The sequence below is a fragment of the Malania oleifera genome, chromosome 3, assembly GCF_029873635.1.
Source record: "Malania oleifera isolate guangnan ecotype guangnan chromosome 3, ASM2987363v1, whole genome shotgun sequence".
Taxonomy (NCBI): domain Eukaryota; kingdom Viridiplantae; phylum Streptophyta; class Magnoliopsida; order Santalales; family Ximeniaceae; genus Malania; species Malania oleifera.
Window position 1 is genome coordinate 117,871,833 of NC_080419.1, and position 27,112 is coordinate 117,898,944.

Genomic DNA, 27,112 nt, shown 5'->3' on the forward strand with positions numbered 1-27,112 from the left:
GCATGGGTCACCCTAATCTCGGCACCTATGGTCGTGTGGTGGTGTGTGTTAATGTGTGTGTAAGAGTGTGTGCATGAGTGTGTGTAAAAGTATAAAAATCCAAACCATGATAGGTGGGTTTAATTAATTAAATGAGGGGCAAAAAGGTAAATTAGCAGGCCTCGTCGACGAATCAAGAGTTTGCCGACGAGATCTTAAGGATACTCGGCGAAGAGTTTTAGGGTCTCGTTGACGAGGAGAAGCCGAGAGGTATTGGGAAGTGCGATGAAATTCAGGGTTCGTCGATGAGGAGAAGCCAAGGGGTTTCGAAAATCCAGAAATCCCAGGCTCGTTGACGAGGTCATGGTCTCATCAATGAGAAGACTATAAGGCCTCGTCAACGAGGACGCAATTCGTTGACGAGAACAGCTGAGTCAAGGGTACTATAAATAGATATTTTCATTACTTCTCAGCTAAAAAATCTCATTTTCCCTCTCTATCTCTATAGAAACTCAACCTACTCTCCATCTCCCTAGATTTATTCACTGTTCATTGATGGAATCGTTAATCCAAAGTTACCACGAGGATCATGGAAGGATTCTCTACAATATCTACGGATCGGATCTTCGTTTCGGGTGTTTTCGGGTTTTAACCCAAAATCGAGGTAAGGCTTGGTTTTCATTTTTGTTCTAGTAGTTTGTAGATAATGGAGTCATGAGTATATTTTGTACTGTATGTTGTAGGTTTTGGAACTCGGTTTGCTTTTAAGGGGCCTTGGAGTTCAGGATTTACCATTTGGGGAAAGGTAAGGGGAATTATGTTTATGTCGATTATTTTTTAATCGGACTCGGTAGAACTATGGTTCACGGTCCTATGTGCATTTTGGTTACTTATTTGGGGGGATCTAATGGGTAAAACTATGGGTTTTCCGTGATTACAGTTTGGGAAAAAAAGGGTATTGGGTTGCATCCATGGTTTTGTTGGAAAACCGTATGTATACGATGATTTATACTATGTAATAGGGATGACCCTACCTTGATTTCATTTAAATTGTATATATTTGGAAAACCATGATTTTAGATTACCAAATGGGTGTGGTATGTTTGGTTATACGAGCATGCATGGTTGTGTTTTTGTGTGAAATGTAATAGGAATTGGGTTTTGAGTTGTTCCAGGTACTGAGAGTGTCCGGCTCTATATCTGAGGGCATAGGAAATCGCTAGCCATGGGTTGGCAGAGTGTTTAGCTCTATATCTGAGGGCGTGAGCCTTATCGGCTGATCACCAAAGGGTGTGAATCCACCAGTTTGTACCAGTACGATGCCATGGGAGTCTGGGGTTCGCCATGTGCTGGGACACCGAGTACTATGGGTCGGCCGGGCCGACGCCGGGTATTGCGGACCGTCTACGGGCCGAAGGGTGTGACAAAACTGCTTGATCATATATGTGTGTGCTTGTATGTACTGTGTTGAAACTAGTACTGGAACCTGCATTTAACTGTGTAAGTTTTGCTGTCATGATAACACTCGAATGCCACACACCGATATAACGTGTATTCTTCCTTACTGAAAGGTGTCTCACCCCTGCTGTACGTACATATTTTTCAATTCCTTCAGGTAACCGGAGCTAGCTTCTGGGTGTGGGAGCGTAGTGGTCGGTGTATTGCGAGAGGTACTTGGGTAAGTACTAGGACTGTATAGGGTGCTCTTTTGTGGTTTTGGAAAACACCCGGGTTGTGTTTGTATTATGGACCTGAATTTCCTTGTGTATAGACTCTGGTATGGTACAGATTATCAATAGAAAGACCTTTTTCCGCTGCGCATGTTCTGATGTATATGGATGTGTATGGGGTGCCTGGGAACCCTACGGGGTCGGACCCTCTTTCATTGTCCTATGTATGGATGTTTTGTATGACACAGGGACAAGTTAGGTTACTAATTCACCCCTAGGTCCCATTATCAGGTTCGGGGTGTGACAAAAAGAGTGTGTGCAATTGGTGTGTAAGTAAAGTGTGTGCATAAATGTGTGTGAAGAACATATGCACAATGTATATGTATGAATGTGTGTGCAATCAGTGTGCGAGCAAAGTGTGTTGACAACGTGTGTACAATGTGTGTGTATGAATGTGTATGGAAGCCGGTGTGTGCATAAGTGTGCGTAAATGTGCACATGAATGTGTGTAGGTGAATAGATGAATTAGTATACAAATTAGTGAATGAGTTAGCATACGCGTAAGTAAATGAGATAACATACAAGTAAGTAAATGTTAATATGCAAGTTAGTAGAAGTTAGTATGCAAGTTAGTATGAGTTAGTATGCAAATAAATAAATAAATGGGTTAGTATGCATGTTGGTATGAGTTAGTATGCAAACAAATAAATAAATGTTAGTAAGCAAATAAATAAGTGTTAGTAAGCAAGAAAAATAAATGTGTTAGTAAGCAAGTAAATGAATGTTAGTAAGCAAATAAATAAGTGTTAGTAAGCAAATAAAATTAATGTGTTAGTGAGCAAGTAAATGAATGTTAGTATGCAAATAAAAAAGTGTTAGTAAGCAAGTAAAATAAATGTTAGTAATAGTTTGTAACGACCTGGTTATTAAATTGATTTTTTTTTTCATAATAGCAAGTAACATATTCTGATACCATGATATTAACCTAAGCAGCAGGAAGCATAATCATACAAACATAACCATTATATACGATACAAAATCAATACCAGAGTACTACTGTGTTTCTCAAAATATATACATATAACTGTTTTTTAAAAATTCCCTCAACTGTACTGGGATATACAAAAACGCTCCCAAAATGATACTCACTCTCTAATAGGGCACTACAGACGCCCCTCTATTTGCGAGCCTGATCTGCTCGCCTACTTGGATCACTTGAAAAATATTTCAACATTGGGATGAGCCAACGCTCAGTAAGAAGAAATATGCTATTTTTAGTGTGTGGCAAATGAGCTACTATATATTATGAAATCTGTTTCATATAAACATGAATAACTGAGTACAAAAGTACAACACAAATAATAAAGTACACCACCCCTTTTCCCTATTGCTTGACATATCAGTATTATGGTTATAATTCAAAATACTTCTAGTGTATATAGTAGGATCCCCGTTTTTGTAAATCAATACGTAAGTAATAGTAACTGAAACTGTTCCCTGTGGCTATCTGTCTCATGACATACCCCTCATGACGAGGTTGTGCGGCTCATAGGCTGGATTAACCCTAACTGGCCAACCAGGAATAAATCACTGAACTCCGTCAGTCGACCTGCCCACCTCAACCTATATCTAGATGGGGAGTCGAACCTCTTCAAGGGCCTAGATGGTCGACCGTACCACGTATTATCTAAATAGGTGGTTGCACTTATAAAGTAATATAGTATCTGTAGCAACGGTACCGTTCTCTGTAGCTGCAAGTCCAATAGGGTCTGATATTATATAATATATTTCTATACATAACTAACTGATTTACCATGATTCTGAAGTACTGAAATAACCATGATACTGCATAATGTACTGAAATCTGAATAATCATAACATGGAACTGCATATTCGTAATACTGGAATTCGTATAATCATGGTACTGAGATTTATAAAATCATGGTACTGAAATATTATAAAATCATGGTACTGAAATCCGTAAGATCATGATACTGAAGTTCGTATAACCATAATACTGAAATTCATAAAATCAGGAAACTAAATTTGTAAAACATATCCCCGTACCATATACATAATCACAAGCCACACCATACTAAAATACATAATCTTTGTAAATAAATACACTGTATAATATTTGGAATTTTCCTAGCATTACATATTTCCCTTACCTTAACTTTGAAAAGCCCTTAGGGAATACAAGCCTAACACCCGTAAGGCCTCCTACAAAACACCCTAAAATCAATATTTTCCAGAACTAAACATCAGTATTTTTCTGCCTGTATCATTTCCTATAACTACCACAAGGCCAAAAGGAGACTAAATGGCCTTACCTTGAATTTGGGATGATTTTGAAGAGAGAAGGGAGAGAGAGTTGTAGGAGAGAGAGAACGACGAGTGAATCGATAAAAATCTCGATTTTCCTCCTTTTATAGAGCCAGGTTCGTCGACGAGATGACGTGTCTCGTCGACGAGCCCTTCACAAATTTTGTCGATGAAGCCCTGTGTTCGTCAACGAAATTCTGAAGACTTTCGTCGACGAGACCCTGTGTTTGTCAACGAAGCTGGGCAATTTCCTGAATTTATGATTATTTAATATTATCTCCAAAATGCAATGTCGTCGACGAAGTCTACGGCCTCCTTCTGTTTCTGGTTCTATTCTCTCCCTCTTATTATTACTAACGTGCTATTATTCTTCGGGTCACTACATAGTTAGTGTAAGTTAATATTTGAAATGGTGTGTGAGCAGTGTGTGTAATGGTGTGTGAAAGGTCTGTGGAATTTTTAAAATTTTAGTAAAGATCCTTATCTTTTTGGTAAATTTTAGGGAATGTGAGTGTCTTTTTATTTTATTTTATTTTATTTTATTTTTATTACACAGGAACTCCAGCCACCAACAAGCCCTTTGGACCCCCTGGTGTGGCACCAAACCTACGGATCAGCATCCTCCCCCTAGGTCTCACTAATCAGGTAAAGTTCGGAATGTGGACACGACTTCCGTGCATCAGTTGGACGTTCGGCCAACCCGACCCCCGGGACACATCTCCATTACCATCTACGGTCCTCGCTGGCTCACAGAAAACTCTCACCATCCACGGTCCCCGCTGGCTCACAGAACGAACTCTCACCATTCACGGTTCCCGCTGGCTCACAGAGTAAATTCTCATCATCCATAAGTACTGCTGGCTTTGTGAGTGTATCTACCTGGAATTAAACCTCCAATGCTCCTTCTTATGTGCTGATGCCTTTCCATTGCACCATGCTCGCGGGGTACTTTTTTTTTTTTTAATTACTACTACTATTATCATTTTACCTTTAAATCCCAAAAAATGTCTTCATTGTTTTTACTATGAGAAAAAAAAAAAAAGAAAAGGAAACATTAGAAAGGAAAAAATGAATTTTTTTATTACTATTATTGTTTTTTTCATTACCTCTATAATAATTATCATTACTTTTACAAATATTATTTTTAATTATTGTTGTTGTTGTCATTATCTATATTATATATGAATCCTGAAATATAGAGTCAATCGAACACTGACACTTAGCATCAGCTTTTTTTAAATAAAGAAAAAAATTTCTTCTCGTCCAGATTTTTTTTTGTTTTTATCCTCTCTCTCGACATAACAAGGGCCTCGCATTAGCCCCACTAATTGAAAAAAAAAAAAAAATTTCCCTCTATTTGAGAGAGGTAGAAACCAGGCAAGTCCACTATTTTTTTTTTTTTTTAAAATTAGATTTTCTTTTTATTTTTTTCCCTCTTTGGCAGAGGTACAGGGCTTCACTATAATTTTCAAAACTCATTCCCACTAACACATTTTTAAATGCCTTCCCCTCTCTCCCTCTCTCTCTCTCTCTCTCTCTCTCTCTCTCTCCATAGGAAGGGCCTCGCATGAGCCCCACTAATTTAAAAATAAAATAAAATAAAATTTTCCCTCTCCATGACAAAGGTAGGAACCAAGCAGGCCCACTAATTTTTTTTTTTTAAAAAGAAACAGTCATATTTTCATTTTTTTTTTTGTTTTCCCTCTCTGGCAAAGGTACAAGGTCCCACTACACTTTTCTAAACTCTTTCCCACTAACACTTTTTTAAACTCCTTCCTCTCTCTCTCTCTCTCTCTCTCTCTCTCTCTCTCTCTCTCTCCATAAGAAGGGCCCCACATGAGCCCCACTAGTTTAAAAAGAAAATAAAATAAAAAATTTCCTCTCTTTGATAGAGGTAGGAACCAAGTAGACCCACTAATTTTAAAAAAAAACATTCAAATTTTTCTTTTCTTTTTTCTTTTTTGTTTTCTTGCTCTGGCAGAGGTACAAGGCCCCACTTCACTCCATTAACACTTTTTTAAACTCATTTTCGTTAACTTTGGTGTGTTTATGATACCCTGTGGAAGAAAGACTTAAAAAAAAAAAGAATTAGATGTTACGACTCATATCAACAAGGTGGATTTTTCTTTTCGAGAGCCTTCCCATAAGAACTCCACGATTAAGTTTGCTTGACTTGGAGTAATCTTGGGATAGGTGACCTTCTGGGAAGTTTTCTCAGGAAGTGTGTGAGGACAAAAACACACTAAAAAGGCCTGATAAGGCCCGTCCTTATTGTCTGGTCTAGGTGGAGGAGAAGAGATGTAGTGTTCCTTGGCAGACCCAGGTTGGGGCGTTACAAAATGGTATCAGAGCAATTACCCAGACGGAAGTGTGATGAGATTCACATTACCTGAGTTTGGAAATGTGGGTTTGCAACGAGGATGCTGCGTTTTGTAAGTGGGGGAGAATGTGATACCCCATGGAAGAAAGACATAAAAAAAAAAAGGATTAGATGTTACTACCCGTATCAACAATGTGCACCTTTCTTTTCGGGAGCCTTCACATAAGAACTCCACAATTAAGCATGTTTGGCTTAGAGTAATCTTGGAATGGGTGACCTTCTAGGAAGTTTTCTCTAGAAGTGTGTGAGGACAAAAACACACTAAAAAGAACACATGTTAGTCTGTGGGGTTAGTCATTAGTTCGATAAAGTCCGCCCTCTGTTGTCTGGTCCAAGTGGTGGAGGAGAGACGTAATGCTCCCTGTCAGACTCAGGTTAGGGCGTTAAAGTGATCCCAAGAGGGGGGATGAATTGGATTTAAAAAATTTTTTTTGGCTAAATTTAAACATTTATTACTATAAAAAATTAGGGTATTAGTGAAGGATCAAATTCGTTACTAATACTTATAAATTCGTAACTAATAGTATTAGTACAGTGCATACACGCACACACACGTATACGCACGCCCATGATCTACACGGTGTCGTCACACCCCTTGGCCCGTAGCAGGTCCGCGATATCCAACGTTGGCCCGTAGCCAACCTGCGATGCACGGCGCCACCGGCACATGGCGAATCCCAGGCTCCCATGGCATTGTACCGGCGCAAACTAGTGGATCCACACCCTTCGGTGATCAACCGGTAAGGCTCACGCCCTCGTATATAGAGCCGAAAACTTTTGCCAACATGGCCTAACTATTTCATACACCCATAGATATAGAGTCGGACACTCTTTCAGTACCTAGAACAACTTGGAACCTAGTTCCTATTGCATTTCAACAAAACACAATCATACATGCTCATATAACTAAACATACCACACCCATTTGGTAATCTGAAAATCACGTTTTCCAATCATATACAGTTTAAAACAAAGTCAAGGCACGACCATCCCTATTACACAGTATAAATCACAATATACATACGGTTTTCAACAAAACCAGGGATGCAACCCAATACCCATTTTTTCCCAAAACTGTAACATGAAAAACCCATAATTTTACCTCATTAGATTCCCCCTAAATGAGTAGTCAAAACGCACATAGGACCGTGAACCACAGTTCTACTGAATTTGATTTAAAAAATAACCAACATAAACTATATTCCCTTACCTTTCCCCCAAAAGATCAATCCCAAACTCTACGGCTCCTAAATAGCGAACCGAGTTCTCAAAACCTACAAAACACAGTATAAAATATACTCATGACTCCATACTCTACCAAACTATCAGATCAGAAAAGAAAATCGAGCCTTACCTCGATTATAAGCTGAAACCCAAAAATGTCCGGAACGAGTTTTTGATCCGTAGGTTTTGTAGAGAATCCTTCTGTGATCCTCATGGTAACGTCGGATTATCGAATCAGATGATGAACGGTGAAGCAATCTAGAGAGAGAGAGTGCCCTTTGAGTTCTAGAAAGAGAGGGAGAGGATTTTTAGATTTCTTCGTGATTAAGCAATGGAAATAGATATTTATAGCTCTTGACTAGGCCGCCCTCATCAACGAAATGGCGACCTCGTCGACGAGCTTGGGATCCCTGGTTTCCCAAAATCTCTCGACTTCTCTTCGTCGACGAGCCTCTAAAACTCGTCGCCGAGTATCCTTAAGACTTCATCGATGAACTCTGGATTCGTCGACGAGGCCTGCTAAATTTACCTTTGTGCCGCTCATTTAATTATTTAACCCACCTATCATGGTTCGGGTTCTTATAGGTTTTTAAAGAAGTAAATTTCCTGAAAAATATACTGAATAAAGATCCTTTCTTATTAAAACAAGGAAGGCAGTCTGCACATGTTTTGTCTGGTACCTTAGAACGTATTGATTTATTTGAGACTAACTTTTGTGTAGGTAACAAGATTGATTCATCGTGGCGACTCAAATTTGGAGACTCACCGGTTCAATTTATAGACCTACACCCAGCAGATGAAATTCCTTTAGAGCCTCCGCCAAACAGACTGTGATGTTTTTCTTTCCCTTCTTTTCATTTTGTTTTACCTTTGCTTTATTTTTAGTTTATTTTTAGGTACATTTTTCTGTAGTTTCAATTTTTATTTTCCATTACTTCTCTACCTAGGTACGCTCTACTTCTCCCGTGCACATCTTTTCTATTTCCCCTATGCTTTCACATTGAGGACAATGTTCCACTTAGTTGGGGGGGGGGTGAGAATTTATATGTGACACTATGCACATCCACTTGCTAAGTTTTGTATTAATTAATTAAAAAAAGAAAGAAAGAAAGGATATTGAGGATAGATGATTATGCCATGATTAACACTGACGTATACCCTTCACATACTTGTATATAACCTAAGAATTACACACTTGAGTCATTTATGGGTAGTTTCTCTTTATATGACTTTGTAACTCCATGAAGGTTGATTGGTAGTTCATTCGTGTTAATTTGGTTATATAAACTCTTGTATTTACATGGTATCTCATGAGACTGAATAGACACTTTCACGTGATTCATTGCACTTAGGGTTCCTTGTGAGCAATGAGAGAACACCTGTGGTGACTATGACACCTTGTAATGTATCCTTGAGCTATTTATCGTCCTTTTGAGCGTTAACATCAAATCAAAGTTCATGAAAATCAGTTCTCTTTTCTTCTGGACAATTCTTTATATGATTCTTTGTACACTAGTCTCTATTTTTTACTTGCTAGCCTAGAGGTGGCATCTAGTGGAGAGATAGAAACTTAGGTCTTATAGCCTACTCAAGATGCGAAGGCTGAGCCACCCCTAGAAATAGACTTAGTTCATGGACTACTGTTCAAGCTTAATTCCCATTAGTGATATGAAGACAATAAAAGAAGTGTAATGATTATCCTAATTGACAATGAAAAGACAGAAATTAAGAATGAGCAGAATAAAGAATAAGCAAAATAGAAATGCACATGAAATGAAAGGTTAATACCTGCTCCATAAAAATACCACAAAAAGTCAGGGACACGATACATGTTCTTCACATATGAAGACTCTTCAACCGCTTAATGCTTTAGATGTATTCACATCTGATTTGTGAATAAGTTGATCTAGGGTGGCCTTGGTTGGACATGACGAGTAGGTGAGAAGATGCTAGGATGAAGGACCTGACACCTCATAAATAGGCTGGATCCTTTTCAAACTAGTCCACTCTATACATTTAGCATTTGTTCCTTACAATATATGAGATGTTGATCATGACACTCCGCCTCACATATGACAAGTGAACCCATTCTTTTTTAGAGTTTTTTAGGGTGTCAGGATCAAGCGCTACCAGTTCTTCTAAAACCAATTAATGATAAAAGGGGCGCAACTTTTTCCTTTAAATGGCAGTGCAGAGCCCGCACTAAGCATCGGGTGGACATAAGGGGCTGCACCAATTCCAAGCATGGGTGCCAACAGGCTGGCACACCAAGCACTATCTAGCTGGGGCCCACTGCTACAATCCTTTGCAACAGGGTTGGCTGCTGACTTCCCATAAAGCCAGCAATCACCCCCCTAGCAGCTACCCTAGGAATGCTCGAACCCGTGACCTCACTCTGATACCACTTTTCAAGATCAAGCCCTACCGGTTCTTCTAAAATCAATTGGTGATAGAAGGGGCGCAACTTTTTTACTTTAAACGGCAGCGCAGAGCCCCACACTAAGCGTCGGGTGGACATGACGAGCTGCACCAATTCCAAGCAGGGGTGCCGACGGGCTGGCATGCCAAGCACTATCGAACTGGGCCCCACTGCTATGATCCCTCGCAATAGGATTGACTGCTGACTTCCCATAAAGCCAGCAATTATGGATTTCGCCTTGCAATCCTTCTTTTAATCGGCTAGCAAAGTCATTCTTTAAGCATCAGACATAGATGCTTCGGCTTTTTTTGATGGACTTTCTCTATACCCATCTTCAATGATGTCCATGACATCATGAGCACCTGGAAGGGCTCTCATTTGAATAGATCAGTTGTCATAGTTCTCCCGTATCAACTTTAGAATTACCGCTTGGGTAGCAGCATTCACCATTGAATTTAATATATAGAAACCAAAGTGATGGGGATTAATTTTGGAAAATTTGATGCCACCACCGTCTTCAGAAGGTCGAAAAACCTTAGGAACCAGTTTTGGGCTACAATGAACCCGATTAAAAATCGTTGAACCAACAAAGAAAAACAATTCTATACCGGTTTTATTGGACTAGTTTAACTTAACGGATGTTAATGGAGAAAAATGGCGTGAGTGATTACCTTTAGGGCCACATGGCAGCTTCTGGGCATGCCGCGTGTCAGCGATTGAATGCGGGTCCATCAGCCGCGTCAGGTCGCCCATGCGAGTCTGGAGCTGGGTTGCGGATCGGGTTTCTGTGTATCCGAGTTGGATCTTACTAACTGGGTAAAGAAGACGCGTGCGGGCACATGAGGGGCGTGACATCGGCTGTCATTATCCTCTCTAGCATGTGCGATGCGTGTAGAGGACGTTGTTTCATCTGTCGACATGTGTGAGCATGTGTAGAGGTTCCCAAACTCTGTTTATGAGGCGATTTTCACCTTTGGACTCGTCTCGATGCAAATTTCACAATGGTATGCTCAAAAATAAATTTTGAGTAACTTCAAATTTGGGAAAAATTTTGAATTTCTCTCTATTCGCCTTTTGTTAGCCTAACAAGGCTTTCACCTCTTGTTTTGATGGTTACAAATGAAGGAAAGGTTCAATGTGTTGTGTGTTCAAGTAATGATATTTCAGGGAACTCAACAAGCCAAAACCAACAAAGCTTTGAAGGAACTATCAAAAGATCACCAACAGCTCAAAGGTGCATGATGTGTCATGAAGTGATAAAAAAGGGAAGCTCGAAGACAACTAAATATGGAATGAACTCAAAGCTTAAAGATAACCATGAAGTTTTCAAAGAATAAGAAGTTTTTATATTTTTAGGAAATCTTCATGTAAGTACTTCAAAGGTAAAAATGTCATTGTGAATGAAAAGAAGCTCATTGAGGATTGAAATGGACTTTAAGACCTTATTTTAAAATCCCAAAAAAATATTTTTCGAAAGCAAGAAAGCAAGGAAGCCAAATACTTTGAAAAAGGAAAGAAAACTCAGAAAAAGGTAACTTTAGGTGACCGAGGTGTAAACCTCAGGCCACCGAAGTTTTCCTGAATAAATTTAAAACAGGCAGTATGTCTTTAGGCGCTTAACCCTGTATCTTAAGGCTACTGAAGTGACTTCAGGCAACAGAAGTTCGGCAACGGACATAATTTTTAAAGTTCCTAATTTCAAAAATTAAATTACTTTTTCTTTTTTTTTTTTGAAAACTTGGGGGGCACTCCAAGTAAACTTGGGTAGCACGTTTAAGAAGGATTTCAAGTCTATAAACACATGGTTTTATGATCTTCACAAAGAACGACAAGCATTGAACAATCTTTTAAAAGCTCTCTCACTCAAAGCTATCTTGCTATCTGCTCGAAGCTCTGATTTGCTATAAATTTCTTGAGTAATTTCTGAGCTTTTCACATCTTCTCTAAAGCTTACAAATAGAATTATTGGTTACGTTCAAGAGAAGGAAACCGATGATATTTATATTGAGCTTCTTGCTTCATTCCTTTGATATTTTTAAATTGAGGTATATTGGTTTTCAATTGTACTAATAAGCTCTATCTAAGAGCACTCTTTGTACACATCTATTTGTTGTATCTCTTGTAAATTGTGACGATTTCAGGATTGTTGGATCTTTGTCTAAGCGTGGGGATATCGCTTAGAGAGGTGGGCTCTAGCCTAATTGAAGGAGTGACCGAACAAGGGTATATCGTTTGGAAAGGCGGGCTCCAGCCTAATTGAAGGAGTATTGTAAAAGGTGTTTTTTCGCCCAGCAGAAGAACTGACATAGTGAATCCTTTGGTGGTTTGCCAAAGGCGAGGACGTAGGCTGGGTATAAGCCGAACCTCATAAAAATCGTGGTCTCACTCTCTTTCCTTTACTCTCTTTACATTCAGCATATATAAATTGCGTGGATGATTTAATTCTCTTAATTATACAAACTACGTAATTTGGAAGTTAAATAAACTTAAAGTTTAATTTTGATTTTGGATTGCGGAAACCGAAAGGGAGTACATTGGTTGATCAAAACTTTGCAGAAACCTCAAAAGGAAGTATGTTGTTTGGTTAACACCCAAAGACAAATTAACTAAAGAGTTTATTTAAATTCTGAGTTGTGTGGAAATTGAGTTGAGGTTTGCATTGAAGGAACGATTTCACATTCACTGCAGGGCTTGGTTTAAATTCATATCCACAAGGCTTATACAAACAAACAACCATCTTAAGTTCTTACATTAATAAAGTGTTGTATACTTTAATCTTGGTTTGGTTGTTTGCTTTCAAATTGTTTGGTTGATTGATTACTTGAATGATTGAATGTTTGTGTGATTGTGGATAAAATAAAGAAATAAGTTTTTTTCTGAAAGTTTGAAGAATCAACAAGAAGTTAAAATTTCCTTAAAAGATTTAAAAGAAAAATTTTTAAAACCCAATTCACCCCCCTCTTGTGACTACACCTTAGTTTTCACCTCTGTTTGGCGAATTTCAACGAACCTGAGTGCTCTGATACCACTGATGGGTGGAGGGGACTTACTCAATCACTGGTTGTGATTGAACTCAGTGAGGAATTGCACACAAATACACTTAATTGATTTCAATAAATAATTTGAAACAAAATACAAAAGAATTCTCAAAAAATGCAATTTCTCTTACTCACTAGTTATTCACCCTCTCTACACCATATATTACATTACACACATACACATCTATTTATAGCAAGGATAGAACAATATAATCAACAATGGTGGCTGAAGTTAGTGAGATTTTGGTGAGATTGCTGCCGACTCTAGCCCAAATTCAACAGAGGTGGGTTGTAATGATTCAAAAATTGAAACTATTAAAATAATTAGGAAGTATAATAAATGAAATGGATTAATGGATAATAAGGAAAAAGGAAAGATTTTAGAGGAAGGAATAGTAGGCCTCATCGACGAATATTCTGTCTTCGTCAACGAGTGTCCTTCTAGAGATCATAGACGAACCCCAGTCTTTCGTCAACGAAGAAATCCCGAGAGAGTAATTTCAAACTATGAGTTTTGTCGACGAATGTATCTTCTCATTGACGAATTCTCTTCAGTAGTTCATTGACGATCCCTGCCTTCTCGTTGACGAATCTACGTGGCATCAACGTTTATAAAAGGATCCAAGGTTGCTTCCACGTGAAGAATTTAGGAAATTTCCATTTCTCTCTCTATAAAGTCATTTTCTCTCTCTTCTCTCTTCAAATCCGGCCCGAATTCAACTTGAATCGTTGAACGGAAGCCACTACGGTGTTCTAGGGAGGATTCTCTACACATCTAGTGGATCAGTTTCTTAAACTGGGCTTTTTGGGGAATGCTCCTAAGTTGAGGTAAGGGGCTAGGTTTCTTAGTTTTGGGGGTTTTAAATGTTTATTTGAGGTTATTAAGTTGATAAAATGTGAAAAATAGTAGTTTATTTGGGATTATTTAACTAAACTAGGGTTTTGATTCATGGTCCAAGTGAACGCCGCGGGTATCGGTTTAGGGATCCTACCGGCGTAGTTCAGAAGTTGGGTAAGGGGAAATTATATATTAAATCAGGTTTTGTGAAATAAAAATAATGAATTATGTTATACTTACGTATATGTTTTTGGGATGGGTTTAAAAATGCCAACGATGTAAATTATGTTTTCTAAGTCTAGGTCCGCTTATTTAGCTATGTATATATGAAAATGGATTGATGAAAGTGAAAAGTATTTTCTAGGAAATTATGTAAGAAATGGAAATTATATTTTCAGCATTTAAATTCTAAATGTGGGTTGGCTTTTTTTACAAGGAATATGTATGAATTTTATTGCTAAATTGTGTGGCTTGAGTAAATGTAAGTTATGTGCAAATGTACGTTATATGTATGAGATACAGGTTAAGTAAGTAATGCATTGAGAATAAAATATGAAATGAACTATCCTGCTTGTGTATGTTAATGCAACCATGTAAATGTATAACAGCTAAAAGCCGTGTTAGCATATTCTAGCGCATTTCTATGTGGACTAACTGATGACAGTTAAAAAGAGCTATGTTTGCAAATTCTAACTCATTTCTATGTGGACTAACTGATGATGGCTAAAGAGCAATTGTAGTACAAATGAATGAAATGAAAATGGAATGAAATGACAATGAATGAAATGTGAAATGTGAACGATGTAAATGGGAAAGAGTCACTTAAAGTGAAATGCAATGCAATGTTTAAGCTATGAATATGAACAAATGTGAATGGTTGAATAATGACAGAAAGAATAATGCATTATGATATTAGAAGTATCAATGCTCGTAGAACATGTTACGATTGGGCGGGGCGTACTCTTCGCTTGAGGGCTTGCTAAGAAAGGCGAGTGCGCTAGTAACTTCAGATGTGGTAGTAGCAGCATAACATACTAGGGCAGAGAGAACCTACTTGTATGGGTGGGTAGATTTCCCTATGCTTGGGGCCTTCGCTGGTAAACCTTTGTTTGAACTGTGTGAGTACGAGACCAATCTAACACTAGAGGACTTACTGAGTAAGGTGAGTGCCCTCATATGCTTCATTAGTGACATTCAGGTTGCCTAAGTATTATAGTAGAGGGGTGCTACTTGTATGAGCAGGTAATCACCCTTATCCTTGGGTAATGTCGTGGGTTAAATCTTTTACATGTGTTTGGTTAGGCTTAGAGAATGGTTTAAGTGTTTATGATAACGTTTTGCAAATGTTATTAAAATGATATTTATAAACCTCATGTTAGCCACACGCTGTTTTAATATATTGTTTCTTCCCTTATAGAGATGTGTCTCACTCGAATATGACTATTTCTTTTTTAGGACTATTAGAATTGTTAATTTTGTTGTTAATCTATTAGTTAGTTTAGTTGTTAATTTGTTAGTTATTATTTTAGTTGTATTTTTCATTTCTTATACTAGTATAAATACTAGTATAAATAACACTATAAAAATAACTTTAATCAATTCCGGAATAATACAGATTATTTATTTAATATGGTATCAGAGCTTTTTCCTTCCGCTCTCTCTCCCTCTCAGTTTCAAGAAAACTTGAGAGTTCTTCCGCTGTTCCGCCAAGAGTTCCTCTTGCAGTCTTGCCTTTTAGAGCACTCTTCGCTCCACTTTGACGCTCGCTCTCTCAATCTCCCCAGGCTTTGTGATCTCTTCTCACTGCAATCCCACGCGTTTGCCATGTCTGCGGCTCCAGATTCTGTCGATGCCATCGCCACTGGCGGTGACGACTTCAAGTTTGGCTTCTAGCGTTCGAAGAGCAAGTAAACCATTCTTGCAATCAAGATTCATGGGTTACCATTCACAATCAAGATCACTCGTCATGTTGAAGCCCTTGAAGCTTCTTGATGATGCCTCTGAAACTAGGTTCTTGGAACCCTAGTTCACCGTTCTTGTGTTGGGCAGTCACCGCGGCTCTGTCACAGACATTCGCCTCTGAAACCAAGTTATCGAAACCATGGTTCACCCAGAGTCATGGATTCCTTACTGCTTTGTTGTTCTAGAGGTACCGAAGAGTCAGATGAGCGAGGTGTTCTGTATTTTGCTCAATTTGAAATTGCTCGTCTCAACGATCTTCTATTCTTGTTTTCTTTGTTTGGGTATTTCTCATTTCATTTTCAGTTTTTTGGTTTCTTCTTTCCCCTTTTGGTGATTGTGTCACTTCCCCTGCTTGGATTTTCTGATTTTCTGATTCTTCTTCTGCATACATTTTTTTTTCTTTCGTTCTCCCATATTCTGCTTTGGAATTTTGGGAATATTGTTTAGTATGGTTTCATTTCCTATGTGTGCTCCAAGTGTTCGAAAGAATGACACAAAGGAGCTGGTGATTCACAATGCTTTGGCGATTGGAACAAGATGAAGACCTGTCTCGCGGTTTGCGTCAAGCTCAGCTAGGAGTATGTCATCATTGATTAGTTCTTCGCCGCCCGAATTTTTCCTCTTCAGTTTGGGTGTTGCAAGCTTCCAACAGTTTGTGAACATACTTTCGTGAACCCAATTACATGGGTGAATCCAGTGAACCAAGCATCGGCTTCTTGGTCTTGTTCGGGTTTTTCTTTGAAGTTTGGATGGAATTTTGTTTTATCTCTGATTGTTGAGCAGAGATATTGTTTGTTGCCATTAGTTTAAAAATGGCGGTAGTTGGAATTCTGGAACAGGTCTTCAGGAAATCCCTTCCATATCTACTGTTCCATTATCTAAATTGTTGAAGTTGGTTCCCGTGATTGTCGGTCAGGAGCTTCGCACTTCAGAGTGACTTCGCAGCTCTCCACTCTATCTCTGGTTTGATCTGCTAGTTTGTGTCGTCGTCTCCGTCTCGTCTCCGGCTCACTCGTATTGGGTTTGATCTGCTGGTTAGCCATTCCCGCTCCGGCTATGCTATGTTTCCTCACTCCTTCGCAGAGACAGTTGATCTCTTGGAGTTTCTTGATTTTGAAGGAAATTTTTACAGGCTTTTCCTTCGTTTTGGGCAATATTTTTGGTCTTCACTTCGTAGCAATTTTCGTCTTCTCCGGCACGTCTTGCCTGCTTTATGCATCGGCATCTTCTCCTATGGATGATCTTCGTTGCCGTTGCCTTCTCTGCTGCTGTCATGCTTCACATTAATGGAGTTTTTTTTTTTTTTCATCATCTTTTTATCGCAAGATGTCGATGTGAAATCTTTATTCGCCATCTCCATCTTGAGGGGGCGTATTAGAATTGTTAATTTTGTTGCTAATCTGTTAATTAGTTTAATTGTTAATTTGTTAGTTATTATTTCAGTTGTATTTTTTATTTCATATACTAGTATAAATACCACTGTAAAGATAACTTTAATCAACCGGAATATTACAATTTTATTTATTTAACAAGGACATCCTCGAAGTCGGGCTTAGAAAGCTCGAGAGTTTATAGCATTTTTTAGGATTATAAAGAGAAAGGGTATATTTTGATAATACTGTTGGGTTGTATAAAGTTTAAGTTTATATTTTTATATTTTAAGTCTGCTGAGAAAGGAATGATTGCGAATACTGGTTTTGTGGATTGAGTTTTTGGAGGTATGTAGATTTGTGAATACAGGTGGATGAATAGTTAATATGGATTATAAGTAGAAATAGTAAACTCTGGTAATATATTTATGAAAATTATGTTTATGTTTTCCGTTGCGTATATATTAATTTATGGATTATCAGGATTTTACCAAGTATAACGCACCAGACCTGTGTTTAAGAATTCGGGGTGTTACATGAGTTGTCGTCCATCTCCAGTCAAGTTTAATTTTAAACATAAACTACACTACTTTCTAAATATAACTTTTTTTTTTGCTAATTTTAGTTACATTTATTTCTTTTAAAACCATTTTGTCTTGTTTTAAAATATAATAATATTTTTATCTATAAATCTAATTTATACATTTTTTTTTTAATTAAAAGTCTATACTGGACTTGAACTACACAATGGGAGATAACTCATTTTTGAATCCATATTCGTTCTCACTTCTCTCAAAATTCAAACTCGAGATAAGAACATCTCAAGTTTTAACTAATGGGATGTCTCCAAAAATACTATTTAAATATTAGTCTAATTTGCTGAAATAATTTGTACTAATTACATAGCATTTAATAATTTATGCTACTTCAAACTTGAATGTAACTTTAAGAAACTCGATGCTTTTGTTTTCTCTTTCGACCCAATTCTGATTTAAAATTTTTATTTGAGGGAAAAAAAAGGAACTAAAAACAAGAAATAATTTTTTTCAGCATATTTTATATCCATATTAAATAATAATAATAATAATAATAACAATAAAAACTTATTCAATTATAATTAAAAAAATTAAAAAATCAAATATTAATGATGTGAAAAATCAAAATTTATTCTTTGATGTGCAATATTTACTTTATTGCTCACTTTTTTCAAAAAAAATTAATTCCTTCATATTTTCATTACCAAAGGAGCCTTAATTTGCCTTAAATTGGAATTTTTTGAATATTCTATACATTTATGTAACAATTAATACCATGTAAACTGCTCATAAATATTTCAATTCGAGAAAATGAATATGATGACGAGGGCTTCATTTATTTTTATTATTCTAATAATTCGAGACAAAGATGCATGCAATTAAGCAGAAGAGCAAACAATTGAATGAAGCATTTTCCCATCAGAATAAACATTAAAAAGCATTTGCATGCATCAATGCCATGCATGCTCCTGAAACTAAAATCCTCAAGGTTTGGTGTCGACGATTATGGCCTCTCTCTCTTTCTCGGCGCAGCATTTCTTGCATTCGAAGTTGAAGCACTCGCAGCATCCATGGGGGCACTGTACAACCCCAGGACAAGCTACCGCTGTATTTCAAAATTAATTATTTCTCTTAGCAAGTTGAAACACCAAATTAACAGAGAGAAGAAGAATTGTTCACAAATTATTATTACTATTCTTCTTCTTTTTCTTCTTCTTCCTTTTAACATTTGAGAGCTCGATCGGTCTATTGGATTCCAGGTTATAAAATATATATTCATAATATATCTTCTATTTTAGCCATACTCCTTTCAAGAAAGAAAGAAAAGAGAAAACAGAGTTTAAATTACCTTTGCTATTAGTAACAATGGTAGTTGATAATCGAGCAGTAGCTCCTTCAATATAAATGTTGGTCATAATTAAAAACGATATGCAGAAGAGAAACTTCAAAGACGCCATTATTTTTAAAGAGATATTGAATAAACTTCGAAAACAAAGTTATGCTAATTCCATTCTAAGATCTCTTTATATAGATGTACATTACAAAGACTAATTAATGAGTGGACCCTACAACACAAAAATAATTCATGGGTTGTTTAATTGAAGTAGCATGAATCCCAATATTTTTTAAGAAAATTTTTATTCTTAGGAATAAATTATATTTCATCTCATTTCGAGAAATAACTATTCTACAAACCAAACGAGTCATTAGCTATTATTGTTCGGGTTTTCTTTTTAAACAGGAGAGGTTGGGAAAGGATACGACCAGATGCAAGATGATTTACGGTCTCGTTGTGCAATTAAAATAGACATTTAATACACGAGTTCTATAAAACAACATATTCTCAACACTTTTATTAATGATTTTTTTTAAAAACAAAATCAAAGAAAAGAGAAGGTAAGAAGAAATTTTTTTTTTATTTTATATATGTTTCATGTTAAATGCTATTAAAAAAAAATGTTCTCAAATAATAAAAATTAAGAAACTCAAATATTAATGATGTTTAAAATTAATTATATTCATTAGTTTGCTATATATATATATATATATATATATATATATATATATATCTTATTTTCTTTTTCATTTTTCTTGATAAACAAACATACAACATAGAGCTTCCATATTTTCTTTCATTTTCTAATATTTTTTGAGTTCCAAATATGGTCTTAAAGTTTAGAATTTTCATCTTAAAAGTATCGGGTTTTAATTTTGCAAAAGGATGGTTGAGGACATAAGATCTCTTCTTCTTGTGTAGTCAAGCCCTTTGGGCACCGCTTTGTTTTTTAAAAAACTCATATTTATTTAACACGTATAGTTGCCTTAAAATGTATAGTTGTATTCAATGTGTTGTAATCATCATTAATGTCTATTCTGGTTGTCACAAATAGAATCCTTGACAAAATGACAGCTTAGATAAAATAAATCTTCAAAAGAATAAATTTGCTTTAAAAAAAAAAAAGTAGGTGTTATTGACACTTTAAAAAAACTTGAATGACACTCCACATTTATTTTTAGCACATATTAAATGACAATTTTATCTTTAATTTTTTTTTTATTTGCAATTGAAAAAGCAAAATGAAAGAGGATAAAATTTTCATTTCATTGTAAAAATTAAGAGAAAATTCATCATTTAATACATTAAAATATAAATGTGAGTGCCAATAGTTATTTTTGTAGTGCCAATAGCGCTTTCCTTACATATATATATATATATATATATATATATATATAATGACTATTTTCTATTTATTATTATGATGTTTTATTTTGTATTATTGTTATTTGTTTAATATTATTAGTATTTATTTTTTCATTACTTCAACGTTTATGCGCACGCATACACACACACACACACACACACAATAGTTACAAAGAAAAAAGAGAAAATTAAAAAGGAGAAGAAGAACTTACGTGCGCAAAAACAGGACTAGAGTTGAGAAAGAATAAGTAAGAAGATATTGACCCCACATATTTCAAGAGTTTGGTTTGAAACTTGAGGTATTTGATGTGCACCAAGCCATACATACTCTATGGAATTTGACTTATCAGCAGGTACATAGAGACTCCTGACCAGTCCCATATGAATGCAGAGAAGAAGATATTGCGCTATGTTAATGGTACCATCACTTATGGTATGTTCTATTTATTAAGAGGTGATTGCAAACTTATTGGCTATTCAGATAGCGACTGGGGAAGGGATCTTGATGAAAGAAAAAGTACGTCTAGATTCACATTCTTTATAGGAGATGCAGGGTTTACATGGTCATCAAAGAAGCAACCCATTGTAATGTTGTCATCATGTGAAGATGAGTATGTTGTTGCCAGCTCAACTGTTTGTCATGGTATATGGATCAGGAATGTACTAAAGTATTTGGGATTTCTCCAAGATGACCCCACAGAAGTCTACATCAACAATCGATCAGCAATTGCACTTGCGAAGAATCCAGTCTTCCATAAAAGAATCCAGTCTTCCATAAAAGAATCAAACATATTGATGCTCGGTATCATTTTATTAGGGAGCATGTCAAGAAGAAAGAAGTGGAGCTGATGTCTTACAGAACGTATGATTAGATTGCTGATACTTTCACGAAGCCACTCAAGCATGATAGTTTTGCAAAACTGAAAATAATGCTCGAAATGATAAAGGCAAGAGAGTCAAGTTTAAGGGGGGCACGTTGAAAATTAAAATTGATGCAGCTACCTTCATCAATCCTAACCCATTTTGTTGAATTGTTGAGCTGCAGTCGGCAGCCACGAGAGAGAGAGAGAGAGAGAGAGAGAGAGAGAGAGAGAGAGAGAGAGAGAGAGAGAGAGAGAGAGAGAGAGAGAGATGTGTGTGTGTGTAATATATGTGGTGTAGAAGAGGGAGAGTAACTAGTGAGAGAAATTCTTTTGATTGAGAGTGTTTGTAATTTTCATATTATTATTGAAATCAATGAGTGTTTTGTGTGCAATCAGAGTGTTTTCTCACTGAGTTCAATCACAACCAATGATTGAGTGAGTCCCCTCCATCCATCAATATCTTCCCCACGCATAACTGAACTTTCAATCCCAATTATGGTAAAGTAGAGTGAGACTACTAGTTTCTTAACCTAGGAATAGTCTAGAAACCAATCAATGAGTAGTAAATATGTGTTCTAACTGCACTATGATAAATAATAGGTTAATGGTGACTCTATTCAAATTTCAATATTATTTTTCTTCACCATTATGGACCCTTCACCAGGACGCTGCGATAGGATGGAAAGGGGCATGTCTTGTGTTTTTGGTAAATTGACACCCGAACAAATGAAATATGCTGTCAACACATGCCATCTATTATTATTTCATATTATTTGAATACACTAAATGTAGAAACCGATTTGCTTCAAAATTTTGATACCCATCTAACTCGAGAAAGTATACAGGGGACCTCCCCCTCCACGTGCCCGTGTATCTGTTTCCTAAACTATCATATATTGAAAATAGGTTCCCCTATTTATATGTCTGATATTAATGAATGTATGACCAATTTGTCACATATCTAATATTTAAAATACAGACACACATAAATGTAGAAGGGAGGTCCCCTGTATAATTTCTCATCTAATTCTCATTCAACAAACCAAATTTTGGGGCAAAGCGGGGTAGGGGGATTTTTTGGTATTTAATTCAATTATATTTAATTAAAGGGAGATTCTAGGTTCATGGTTTTAATCTTCAAATTATTTTTTGAAAGTCAAATTCATTACACTACAAGAAAATATATATATATATATTTTTTTTGTAAAGATATTTTTGCGACAAATAGAGTTTTACTTCCTTGGATTTAAATCTTAACCTATCTAAACTACACTACTTTCTAAATATAATTTTTTTGCTAATTTTAGTTAAGTTTAATTTCTTTTAAAAACATTTTATCTTGTTTTAAAAGATAATAATGTTTTTGTCTATAAATCTAATTTATACATTTTTTTGTCAATTAAAACTCTATACTGAACTTGAGCTACACAATGGGAGATAACTCATTTCTGAATCCATATACGTTCTCACTTCTCTCAAAATTCAAACTCTAGACATTTAAGAATATCTCAAGTTTTGATTAATGGGATGTCTCCAAACATACTATTTAAATTTTAGTACTAAATTGCTAAAATAATTTGTATTAATTACAGAACATTTAATAATTTATGCTACTTCAAATTTGAATGTAACTTTAAGAAACTCAATGCTTTTGTTTTATGCCGAATTCAGATTAAAAATTTTTATTTGAGGAAAAAAAAGAACTAAAATAAGAAATAATTTTTTTCAGCATATTTTATATCCATATTAAATAATAATTATAACAATAAAAACTTGTTTAATTATAATTAAAAATTCAGAAAAATCAAATATTAATTATGTGAAAAATCAAAATTTATTCTCTTATTTGCGATATTTATTTTATTTCTCACTTTTCTCGATAACCAAACATGAAAAGATTAATTCCTTCATATTTTCATTTCCAAAGTTAGCCTTAATTTGCCTTAAAATTAAGCTCGCCTCAAACATCGTCATACTATTAATCGACTTAAAAGGGATATAGAGAATTTCCATTAGAGTTGCAAATATATATTATTTTGGTATTTTTTGAATATTTTATACATTCATGTAACAATTAATGTCATGTAAACTACTCCTAAATATTTAATATTTTTTTAATACAAAATAACCCTTATAAGCCTCAAGCATCGTCAGCAATTAATTCACTTAAAAGGACTTAGGAGCAGTTTGGACACTATGGTGCGGCACCAAACCTAGGGGGTGAAAGTCGTCCTTCCATTGACACACCCTTAGTAATTCACCATCGTAATGCCTCAAGGGGGGAATCGAACCCGTGACCTTAGGATTATCAAAGTCACAAGTCACCCTTACCGCTTGAACTGACCCGACTGAGCACATTTCTTATATTTGTCACGAGCCAAAAGAAACAAATTGATAAGGCCGAAAGAGAAAATGAATATGATGAAGAGGGCTTCATTTATTTCTGTTATTCTAATAATTCGAGACAAAGATGCATGCAATTAAGCAGAAGAGCAAACAATTGAATGAAGCAATTTCCCATCAAAATAAACATTAAAAAGCATTTGCATGCATCAATGCCATGCATGCTCCTGAAACTAAAATCCTCAAGGTTTGGTGTCGACGATTATGGTCTCTCTCTCTTTCTCGGCGCAGCATTTCTTGCATTCGAAGTTGAAGCACTCGCAGCATCCATGTGGGCACTGTAAAATCCCAGGACAAGCTACCGCTGTATTTCAAAATTAATTATTTCTCTTAGCAAATTGAATACCAAATTAACAAAGAGAAGAAGAATTGTTCACAAATTATTATTACTATTCTTCCTCTTCCTTTTCCCATTTGAGAGCTCGATCGATCTATTGGATTCTAGATTATAATATATATATATATTCATAGTATATCTTCTAGTTTAGCCCTACTCCTTTCAGAATATATGCATATATCTTCTAAATTATTGAACGATAGACAGTAGAAACGAAACACCAATCAAAACTTTTGTGGTGGATAGATCTAGAAAAAGAAAAAAAAAATATAAGATTCTAGAAAAGATATTTTTATGCATTTTCTTTTCCTTGACTAATTGAAAAATTTTTTAAAAAAAAAAATCCTCAAAGGTAATTATGCCAAAGATATCATAATTATGGTAGTATTTATAGGAGCATATATGGATTTTTTGAGTTTCGGTTTGAAATTATATGAATATGAAAGAAAGTTAATACAATTTTTATACTATATTTTATCCTAATTTATACAAATCCAATTCTATGATTCTAATTCCATGCAAAAACTTATTCATAACCATCTTTCTAAATTCTAAATGCGTTTTGAGAAAATTAGTTGTACTAAAAAAATTTAAAAAGCAATAAAGAAAGAAAAGAAAAAAATGGAATTTAAATTACCTTTGCTATTAGTGACAATGGTAGTTGATAATCGAGCAGTAGCTCCTTCAATATAAATGTTGGCCATGACTAAAAAAGATATGCAGAAGAGAAACTTCAAAGACGCCATTATTTTAAAAGAGATGTTGAATCAACTTCAAAAACAAAGTTACTTAGAAACAATTGCTAATTCCATTCTAAGATCTCTTTATATAGATGCACGTTACAAAGACTAATTAATGAGTGGACCCTACACCACAAAAACTCTCACAAGTTCGATTCTCTCTTGAGAGTTTACCCTGATGAATTACTAATAACGCATCAATGGGCAGGCGGCTTTCACCCCTTCGGGTTTGGTGCCACATCATAGTGTCCAAAGTAATACGATTGTGGCTGGAGTGTCCAGATTATCCAATATATATATATATGGTGCATGAATCCCAATATTCTTTAAAAAAATATTTATTCTTACGAATAAATCAGTTATATTAGATTACTTACAATTAATTATACAACAATTTATATTAATATTATAAAATAAATAATAATATGAAACTTTTTTTAAGTGCATAACAAAGAATAAATAAGGAATAATTATTTCAAAATTTCACCATAAGAATGTCTACTCTTTTCTTATTACATGTTGAATGGAATAATAAGGAATATATAAATGATAACTATTACTTACATTCCCAAAATTTTCATTATATTCTCTCTTATTTCAAGAAATAACTATCCCGCAGAACAAACGAGTCATTAGCTATTATAGTTTGGGTTTTCTTTTTTAAACAGGAGAGGTTAGGAAAGGACATGACGAGATGGAAGATGATTTGCGGTCTCCTTGTGTAATTAAAATGGACATATAATACATGAGTTGTATAAAACAATATATTCTCAACACTTTTATTAATTTGTTGTCCTCTGAAGGACATCCAATAGCAAGCTCCATTTAGATTAATGATTTTGTTTGAACAAAAGCAAAGAGAACAAAGGTAAGAAGGAAATTCAGTTTTTATTTTATATATTTTTCATATCAAATAATATTAAAAATAAATTTTTGTTCTCAACTAATAAAAATTAAGAAACTCAAACGTTATTGATGTTTAAAATTAATTATATTCATTAGTGTTGGGTGGTATTGGGCTTTCTCAACCCTAAAAGTTAACGCATGAGGTGGCTTTCTCTCACACTTAATAACTGACTATCAAGCCCCTTCCACAACCGATGTGGGACAAATCCCAACAATCTCCCACTCACACATCGGGTTACAAACTCCTCACGAATTGGGATCGGACTCTAAACTCCACACGAATTGGGCTAACTAAATTTGCAGCACCACATGCCCAGCATCCTAGGAATAAATCATGGGCTCTGATACCTATGCTGGGTGCTTGTTGGCTTCTCAAGGAAGCAGTCCTCACGCCTGTAGCACCAAGTCACACGCAGTAGCAGCAGCGAGCAACCCTTTCGTTTTTCCTTCATTTTTTTCTGATTTTTTATTCCATAGCTGCGGCTCTCCCAGTTCCTTCTCCATTTGGGTTTTCCACTCATATAGAACCTCCGCCTATAGTAGCACCTCACCAGCGCCGGTCGTCATCTTTTGCTGCAGCAACCTGCTGCTTGGTTGCGTATTATTTTTCAGTATTTTTTGGAGCTTCTGGTTTTGTTTTTTTGTTTTTTTTTGTTTTGGTTGGTTCTTTTGGAAGCTTTGTTCAAAATATTAGTGAGGTATTTCTATCTTACTACGCTTGTTTATACACTCTTGTATATTTGTAAGACTTATGCCTTTTATATCCACTTTGAACAACATTCTGGTGATAGTCGATTTGGACCGTCGTGCCCCGTGGACGTACGTCAACATTTGAGAGAATCACGTTAAATTTTGTGTATCTCATTTTTATTTATTAGTTTGCATTACGCCATTAATTTACTTGTGGGAATTGTTTCGTATATAATTTTTTTCCCCAACAATTAGTTTGTTATATATAACTTATTTTGTTTTTCACTTTTCTTGATAAACAAACATTAAAAATAGAGCTTTCATAATTTCTTTCCTTTCCTAATGTTTTTTGAGTTCCAAATAGGGTCTTAGAATTTAGAATTTTCATCTTGAAAGTATTGGGTTTTAACTTCGCAAGAGGATGGTTGAGAATATAAGATCTCTTCTTCTTGTGTAGTCAAGCCCTTTGAGCACCGTTTTGTTTTTTAAAAAACTCATATTTATTTAACACGTATAGTTGCCTTAAAATGTATAGTTGTATTCAATGTGTTGTAATAATAATTAATGTCTATTTTGGTTGTCATTAATAGAATCCTTGACAAAATGGGGTAGCACCTTAGATAAAATAAATCTTCAATAGAATAAATTTGCTTTACAAAAAGTAGGTGTTATTGACCTTTTAAAAAAATTTGAATGACACTCCACATTTATTTTTATCAAGTATTAAATGA

At 35.5% G+C, this 27,112-nt stretch overlaps 3 long non-coding RNA genes across 3 annotated transcripts; 1 reads left to right on the forward strand and 2 right to left on the reverse strand.

Annotated features, from left to right (window-relative positions):
- The first annotated feature begins 473 nt into the window (after positions 1–473).
- On the forward strand, positions 474–1,793 carry LOC131150829 (uncharacterized). The gene is made up of 3 exons (XR_009135612.1): positions 474–643; positions 723–784; positions 1,155–1,793. It is a non-coding gene; the product is annotated as an uncharacterized LOC131150829 (long non-coding RNA).
- Positions 1,794–18,558: 16,765 nt separating this feature from the next.
- Positions 18,559–19,245, reverse strand: LOC131150830 (uncharacterized). The gene is made up of 2 exons (XR_009135613.1): positions 19,090–19,245; positions 18,559–18,846 (listed from the first exon to the last, which is right to left on the reverse strand). It is a non-coding gene; the product is annotated as an uncharacterized LOC131150830 (long non-coding RNA).
- Positions 19,246–23,722: 4,477 nt separating this feature from the next.
- LOC131150831 (uncharacterized) lies at positions 23,723–24,846 on the reverse strand. The gene is made up of 2 exons (XR_009135614.1): positions 24,683–24,846; positions 23,723–24,012 (listed from the first exon to the last, which is right to left on the reverse strand). It is a non-coding gene; the product is annotated as an uncharacterized LOC131150831 (long non-coding RNA).
- Positions 24,847–27,112: the final 2,266 nt, after the last annotated feature.